This window comes from Rhinolophus sinicus, linkage group LG02, assembly GCF_036562045.2.
Source record: "Rhinolophus sinicus isolate RSC01 linkage group LG02, ASM3656204v1, whole genome shotgun sequence".
Taxonomy (NCBI): Eukaryota; Metazoa; Chordata; class Mammalia; order Chiroptera; family Rhinolophidae; genus Rhinolophus; species Rhinolophus sinicus.
Window position 1 is genome coordinate 49,166,868 of NC_133752.1, and position 9,028 is coordinate 49,175,895.

The following is a 9,028-nucleotide window of genomic DNA, read 5'->3' on the forward strand; positions in this document are numbered from 1 at the left end:
TTGTACTCCACATCCCATGACTATGTATACCTATATATTTGACATTCCATACTATAGTTGACATTCAATATTATTCTACCTCAGCTCTTCAGGTGTACAGCGTATTGGTCAGGCATCTACACAGTCTATGACGTGATCCCCCTAATAAATCCAGTGCCCATCTGGCACCAACATGATCTTTATAACATTGTTGACGACAAGGGGGCTTTTAAGCAGCAAAGTAGTCTTCTCTTTTAGAAAACGTACTGAATTGCTAGGACTGCCTCAACAAAGTACAGCAGACTGGGCGGCTTAAACAGAAATTCCTTATCTCACAGTTCTGGAGCCTGGAAGTCCAAACTCAGCAGGGCAGGGCTCGTTCTTTCTGAGGGACGTGAGGGAAAATCTATTCTGTGCCTCTTTTCTAGCTCCTGGTAGTTCGTCTGCAGCCTGCGTTTCTTGGCTTGCAGCTGCATTACCCCATCTCTGCTTTCATGTTCAGGTGGTATTCTCCCCTGGTGTATGTCTTTTTTTTTTTTTTAATACTAAGTAATTTATTGTATGCTGCAACCAGTAAATATAAAATAATTTCCCTTATGAAATAGAAATTCATGAAAATTCAGAGAGGTAGATTTTAAGGATTGGCAAAAGCAGAAGTTTGTATATAGTATGGCACATGTTATAGGCAGAAGCTTTTTGTACAGGCATCAGATGTAACTCTCCTTTCAGTTTTCACTGGTCCATGAAAAGTGGTTTACAAAACCTCCAAAGATTAGTTTCACTACAAAAAGGAACAGACTTTCTAGGGTCGAAAGGGATTTGTACTTGAAGATACTCCAGTCAGCAGAGAGTCATGTTGAGATTTCTGCAGACAGAATTGTTTCAAATCTGCAGCTGCCTGGGAAACCTTCAGGCGGTTGAGCCCGCAACTGTTGAACTACTTTCCTCATAGCGGTGACGCTGAAGGAACCAGACACGCGCACGCGAGAGCCGGCAGGTTAGTCGGTTTGTAGGTCGGCGGGTCCTGGGTCCGCGGGGCCAGTCCGCGGGACAGCGAGGCGAGGCTGTGCGTGTCTCTTTACGTGGCATTCTTTTATAAGAACACCAGTCATACTGGAGTAGGGGCCCACCCTATGAGGTAACTTCACTTTCCTCGTCTCTAAAGCTTGGGTAATGAAAGCACTTCTTTTATAATCTCCTGTAAAGCAATGGTTTCCAAACCTGAAGACTATCAGAACCACCTTTTTCAAACATGCCAATGTTTGGGCCTCATCTCTGATGATTCTGATTCATTAACTCTATCTTGAGGCCTCGGAAGCAGTCTAAAAAGGAGCTCCAGAGGTGATGGGGGACAGAGATGGTAGGGAGACATGTTACTGCATACCTACCTGATAAAATTTGTATCATATGATGGTATACATTATTTTAAAATAGTAAACCAAATCTAAATGAAATAAATATAAATTTTAAGTGATTTATAAGATTGTAGTTTGGGAAGAGGTTCCCAGTGATGTGGGAACCTCTTGGCAGTATGCCTCTCACACAGTGAGCACTTTAAAACATCTATGGTTATGAATTATATATTGTATTTAAATGCATTTTTATAAAAACAAAGATTTGCATTTGTTTTCTCCCTACTTCATTTACTCATCAGTTTTGGTATATCTGTAGTATGAAATGGGTTCCCAGGAATGGAATTTGAATTTATGACATTCCATCTCTAACAAATAAGGATTGGAGAACTGCAAAAACTCTCAGCGTGAGCACTGCATTCAAATTCCTGCAGTAGGAAACTTGACTCAGCTTTTAACACAGCTTCTAGCAGCCTAAGGCGTGTCCCTGGGAAACTCCTGCCCCCTATTGAGTTACTGTCTAGAAAAGCTCAGGCTGTCCAAAGAATTTACTGTTTGTTCTAACAATCCCTGATGATAAGCCCCTGACTTCTCTTTCCTACAGCATTTCCTTAAAAAAGACCTGTAAATCCTTCCTCTGTCCCATTGAGATGTTTGTGTATTTCCTACAACTTAGGAAATGTCTTTTCTTTAGAATCTGAAGGCCATTCCTTTGAAATGTAATCATTGGGAAGGATAGGCCTCTATCTCCCAGTCTCTGTGGGAGGGTAGAAACCGAACTTCAGCTAATTCCAAACTAGCAGACACAGCTGGCCTGGTTACATGTACACTCACCAACCTTTTGTAATTTTTCACTTCCCTGGCTTTAATTGAGCCACCCTCCTTACGCCCTCCTTCTCCCTTTAAAGCACCCAGTGAGCTCTGCACAAATTAGAATGCAGCTCAACTCTTTCCACTGTCAATAGTTACTGAATAAAATCTATTATCACTGTTTTAATTAATGTCTGGTTTTGTTTATCTCTGATACCTTGACCTTAAGTTAGAAGTCAAAGGTTAAATGTAAATCATGAATTAAAACAACTAGTGTTACTAATGTAAAATAGTGTTGGTTATGACGAAGACTGATTTGTCCAGGCCTACTTAAGCTCCCCAGGGATTGCACTTAAAATCTTAACTCCCTTGGTGGATCTAAGTTCTGACCAGCTTTCCTAGCATTTCCGAGGATTTTCCAATGCCTGATATATTTCCCGTGTATAAGGCAACTTCTCTCTCAGTCACCTCTTTATTCTTTTTGGCTTAGTGGAAAGGGCATGGCGCTGGGAGTCAGGACCCCAGAGTTTCTGTTCTGACTATGCTTTAAATTAGTATTTACAGTTCATAGCAGCATCATTAGTCAAGATATAGAAATACCCTAAATGTCCATCAAAGGATGAATGGATAAAGAAAATGTGAGCTACACACACACACACACACACACACACACACACACACACACACGACTATTATTCAGCCTTAAAAAAAGAAGGAAATCCTGCCATTTGTGACAACATGGATCAAACTGGAGAACATTATGGTAAGTAAAGTAAGCCCGGTATAGAAAGACGAATACTGTAATGATCTATATAGTTGAACTCATAGAAGCACAGGGTAGAATGGTGACTGACAAGGGTTGGAGAGTGGAGAAAATGGGAAGATGTTAGTCAAAGGGTATAAATATAGTTATGCAAGGTGAATAAGTTCTGGAGACCTAATGTGCAACATGGTGACCATAGTTAATAATACTGTATTGTATACTTGACATTGCCGTAGAAGGTATATTTTAAGTATTCTCAACACACACACAAAGGTAACTATGTGGGATGATGGATATTTTAACTAGCTTGATTGTCATGATCATTGCACAATGCATTCATACATCAGAACATCAAGTTATATACTATAAATATATACAATTATACATTGCTACTTGTCAATCATACCCCCAATAAAGCTGAAAAAGAAGACAAAAAAATTTGATGGCTCTAAATAAATATGGAGCATATAAAATAATATTTTAAAAATTACTACTTACAAACTTGGATGGTTTAATTAATTGCTCTGGGCTTCAGTTTCTGTGTCAGTAAAATGAGAAGAATTGACCAAATGATGTCCAAGATTCCCTTTGACTCATATTGTTTGATGCCTGCAACAAGGAGAAATGCTTGGTAAATCTATTTTTAGCATAAAATAAATAAGTTCAAAGACTTTAGAACAAACCACCCCCAAATATGCTGCTTTGGCACATTGATTATTTTGAGCTGAAGACATTTGAAAAACAGCAGAGACAGGAGAGCATTCTGACTTCTCTCTTTCTACCAAAAAGCAGATAATAAAATTTCCCGTGAGAAAGATGCCCTCCCTGTACCAGGAAGAGAACCAACTTTTAGTTCTATTGACTTTTCTCTATTGTTTTTCTGTTTTCTATTTCATTTATCTGTGCTCTAATCTTCATGATTTCCTTCTTTCTACCAACTTTGGGTTTAACACATTCTTCTTTCTCTAGTTCCCTAAATTATAAAGTTAGGTTGTTGATTTCAGATCTTTCTTGGTTTTTTTTGTTTGTTTGTTTTTTGTGTGTGTGTTTTTTTTTGTAATGGAACTGTTTATAGCTATAAATTTCCCCCTTAGCACCACTTTCAATGTGTCCCATAAGTTTTGTTATGTTGGGTTTTCATTTTCATTCATCTCTAAGTGATTTCCTTTGTGATTTCTTCTTTGATTGGTTGTTTAAAAGTATGTCGTTTAATTTCCACAATTTTGTGAAATTTTCCTGCTTTTCTTGTTACTGATTGCTAACTGCATAGCACTGTGGTTAGCGAAGATATTTTGCATGATATCTATCTTTTTAAATCTTTTGAGACTTAATTGTAGCCTAACATATGGCCTATCCTGGAAAAATGTCCCATGTGAACTTGAGAATGTTTATTCTGCTGTTATTGGGTAGAGGGTTGTGTATGTCTGTTAGATCTAGTTGGTTTATTGTGTTAAGCCCTGTATTTCCTTACTTATATTCTGTCTAATTGTTTCATCTGTTATTGTGAGTGGGGTATTGAAGTCTCCAGCTATTACTGTAGAACTGTCTATTTCTCCCTTAAATTCTGTCAGTTTTTGTTTCATGTATTTTAATCGTCTGTCATTAAGCGTGTAAATGTTTATAATTGTTATATCTTCTTGCTGTATTGAACATTTTATTAATATATAAGGCCCTTTGTCTCTTATAACCTTTTTTTGAATTAAAGTCTATTTGGCTGATTTTTGTACAGTCACCTCTGCTCTCTTTTGTTTACTATTTGCATGTACTATCTTTTTCCATCCTGGCTCCTGTAAACTGTGTGCAAGCTACTCCAAGCACATCTGGCTGCCACTGGGCTAGAAACAGGGATGGGTAGCTGCTACTGTACTAAGAGCTGAAATTGACTGAAATTAACTCCAGATAGATAGTGTCAGAACTGAATTGAATTGTAGGACACCCAGCTGGTATCAGAGAATTGCTTGATATGTGGAAAACCCACACATCTGGTGACAGAAGTATTGTGTAGTAACAATATAAAAGGAGAAACACATAGAAGAGAGTGTTTTGTCTATATATGTAAATATTATGGGCTGAATTGTGTCCCTCAAATTCATATGTTAAATTCCTAACCTCCAGTACGTCAGAATGTGACTGTATTTAGAGAGTGGTAATTGAAGTTAAGCAAAGTCATTAGGATAGACCCTAATCTAATATGACTGGTGTCCCTATAAGAAGAAGAAACTAGAACACAGATACACAGATGAAGGACAATGTAAAGAAATAGGAAGAAGACAGCCATTTTAAGCCAAGGAGAGAGGTCTCAGAAAAAAAAAACAATTCTGCTGATACCCCCCTAGAATGGTGAGAAATAAATTTCTATTGTTTAAACCACCCAGTCTGTGGTATTTTGTTATGCCAGCCATAGCAAACTAACACAGCTAGAAAGCATCTTCCCACAAGAGAATGTGTTTGAGTTTAAGAAATGTATTTAAGACCTAAAATGTTTCATTCTAGTGTGTTCTAAGGCTGACTTCTATTGGTGTCTCTTCTTACATCTCCTGGTGGTTATGTCAAGGAAGGGTATGTCTGGTAATGTTCCTTTTGGAAGTGTATCTCATACTTGTTGAACATTTACTGTGAAAATGATATTTTGAAAATACTTGACAATATTTGAATGTACCAAAGAGGAATCTGTCATAGTAGGGATCAAAGCTTCATGAGCCTTCCTATAAAAATTTCACGTGGTGGGAGTTTATGGGGACTTTGAGGTAGAGACTGTGTTATCGTTACACTGGGGTAGAACTCTAGGTGAAGGGAGATTATGCTTTTTAGAAAATTTAGACTTTTTAATTTTATAATAAATAATCTCATTTTATCTTCTGAGAACTTGGGGAATGATATGGACAGTGACATTTCTGATTCATGAAATTATCTTGCATAGTTCCTTGAATATTTCACGTGTAAAATGCGGGTTTGTTTGTTTTTTTACATAGATCATATTAAAGGGATTCCTGAGGTTGGAAAAACAAAATCCACACTTTTTTTTAAAGTAAAGTTTAGAGCATGACAAGGAAAAGTTTCAATCTGGCCAGAAAACTTACAAATTATTATTCAAACATATTCAAAGCTTTGCAATTTGGGTAACTGAGGGAAATCTATTTGTAAATTTTTAAAGTACTTCTTGAAGTGGAGATTCCAGAGTTGCTTTATTTTTCAGGTTTTTCTGAGTTATATACTAATTATAGACAGATAAGGCAAAGTAAAAACGGGTAAAATTCTTTTCATCAATACTTCAGTATTATTTGAACCAATTTGTCCCTATCATTGTGGGTTATTCTACACAGCATTTAGTTGTCCTGTTTCTTAAGTTTCCTTTCATCTAGAATAGTTCCTCAGTCTCTATGTTTCATGACATTGACATTCATGGAGTACAGGGCAGTTATTTTATAAAATGACCGTCAGTGTGAGTTTGTCTGATGTTTCCTCATGAGAAAATTCAGCTTATGCAAGAATATCACAGAACTAATGTTGTGGTCTTCTCAGAGCACTATATCAGGAGGAATCTGATGCCCACTTGTTTCTTCACTGGTGACGTTAACCTTCATTATATGGTTAAGGTGGTGTTTATGAAGTTATTTTTCCTCCTGTCATTCATAAATATCTTTTGGGGAGATACTTGGAGACTACATAAATAGCCCGTTACTAAAACATTACACACTAGTTTTAGCATCCATTGCCTGTATTGATTATTATGGTAATAATGATAGTTACCAAAAGAGATTTCTTCTACATTCATTAGTTGATATTCTACTGTAAGGAAGAGTTTTCTCTTACCCCATTTACTCATTTATTCATGCATTTATATCAGTATGGACTCAAAGATTCCTATTTTATTCAATGGGACAAAATCCATTACTACTGTTGTTTATTTGATACTTAGATTGCCTAAGATTTGGTCAGTATCAGCCCCTTCCATGTCAAGTTGATATGTTTACATCATTCTTTGAACCCATCTTTACTTTCTGGCACCAAAAAATTATTTCTAAAAAGTCTTCCTAAAACAATTCTGTTGTTTGTATGGATCCAGTATTCAGGCTTTTGGTAATCAATCTCTGTTATGGTTCCATTCAGCCAATGGCATTAGTCCACTAGTCTTAATTAGTAATTGCCTCCTATTCAAGAATAATGGTTATTATCATAAAACAGGGAAGTCTTCCTAAACATGATACCTTAGACAGAAAGATTAAGGACATGAATAAAAGTTTTAAATACAAAGTTTTAAAGCTTCTGTATTAAAAATAATTGCCTTAAACACAATTAAAAGTTAAAAACAATCTAGGGGGAAAAAGGCACTTTCAATATTTGACAGACAAAAGGTTAACACTTTTAATATATACTTTTAAATCAATAAGACATAAAAAGGGGAAAATATATAAATTGAGGTAATTCACAAGAGAATAAATACAAATGACCAAAAAATATGTCTCAGCTTCATGAACAAGCCAAGTAGTACCAATTACATCAAATGAAATTATCCCAAAGAAAATTTGTGATCCATAACATTGGCAAAGATTCTGTTTAATGACATTTCATTTTTTCAAGGCACACATTTCTTATGGAATTGTAAATTAAAATAGCTTTACTATAGGGCAATTAGATGATATAAATTAAAAGCCTTGGTAGGTTTTGGTTTTATGGTAGGTTTTAGATAGAGGATATGTCCCCTAGTCAGATATAAAATCTATTCCCTTAAAGCATTCAGATAAAGGAGACACGACCTCTTCACCTAAATCCTGTTTAAACATTACAAATTTCATTCAAACTTTTACCTTAATCCTATTATTAATTCTTACACATTTCTATGGTCACGCAAACAGGTGTTGATACAGTGCATGAGACTCCTCTGTCAAGGAAGCTCAGAAACTTCTCTTCTTTATCCTCTTACCACTTTACTCCTGTGCATTAGGTTTTGGGTCCTCACCCAGGGAACCAGGGCCTTTTGTCAGTTCTTTATCTCCATTAATCTCACTATGGCTCTAGACCAGGGGTGTCCAAACTTTTTTCAACGTTTTTTACCAAGGGCCATATGCGGTAAAATACACAAACAGCTGGGCCACTCACTCAAGGTGAAGTACGTATTACCTCACCTGGTTAAGTAAACTAAATGTATTTTTGGAATTTGCTGCGGGCCAATTAACAATGGATTGCAGACCGCAGTTGGCCCGAGGGCCACAGTTTTGACACCCCTGTGACAATCCCAGGTTAGATTTCTCATTGTATTCTTTACTTTCCAGTTTTTAAAATTCCTCCAAACTGGGGTCAATAAAGCAGGACTTGTCTGGGGCATTTTAATGTTGGAGGACGAGTAAGGGGTCCATTGGCCCTTCCAAGCTTTGACAGTGCTGTATGAAGACCATTTTTCAACCCCATCAATATTTGTTTTATTCATCACTTAAGCTAGGCTAAGCTACAAAGTTTCGAAAGTTGGGTGTATTAAATGCATTTTTGCCCTAACATATTTTCAATTTACAACGGTTTTATCTGGATGTAACTCCATCGTTAAGTCGAGGAGCATCTGCAGTCTGATACTTTGCTGTCTTTCAATCATTTAAAAACCATAGTTTTGCATATCGTGTGTGGATAATTGTCAAGCTCTGGTTTTCCCACTCTTACCATTTATATCAAGTGATTCAACACAGTATGGTTATACCTTTCATTAAACTGTTAGAACAATGTTTAAAATCTATGTATTCTTTAAATTAATCTGAATCCTTAATTTTCTAAAAGCAAACACTGAAAGAAACCCAACTCCTCTCCTGCTCCCCCCACCACCATGGAATATCGCTGGAGAGTTCTAGAAGAGAATCGCTGAAACTGCTATAACTAGTATGCTAGTAGTTTCAGTGGGTAAAAGGCAGCATCATCCAGTTTGGAAACCATATTAAAATGTCACTAAGCCATACTTCTGTCAGCAATGTTCATTTTTGATTTTTGCACTTATGCTACGGATCCCTTAGCAGCAGCTGGCCATCGAAGCGCGCTCCTTGCCCTCCGCAGAAATGCCCAACGCCGAGTGTAGTTTAGAGCCAAGTGGTCAGGGAAGTCAGGGAGGCAACGGGAAAAACAAGCCTCGAGACACACGGCC

At 36.9% G+C, this 9,028-nt stretch overlaps 1 pseudogene; it reads right to left on the bottom strand.

Moving 5' to 3' along the window:
- Nucleotides 1–760: 760 nt before the first annotated feature.
- Nucleotides 761–977, bottom strand: LOC109447186 (guanine nucleotide-binding protein G(I)/G(S)/G(O) subunit gamma-5; annotated as a pseudogene).
- Between the last annotated feature and the right edge of the window lie 8,051 nt (nucleotides 978–9,028).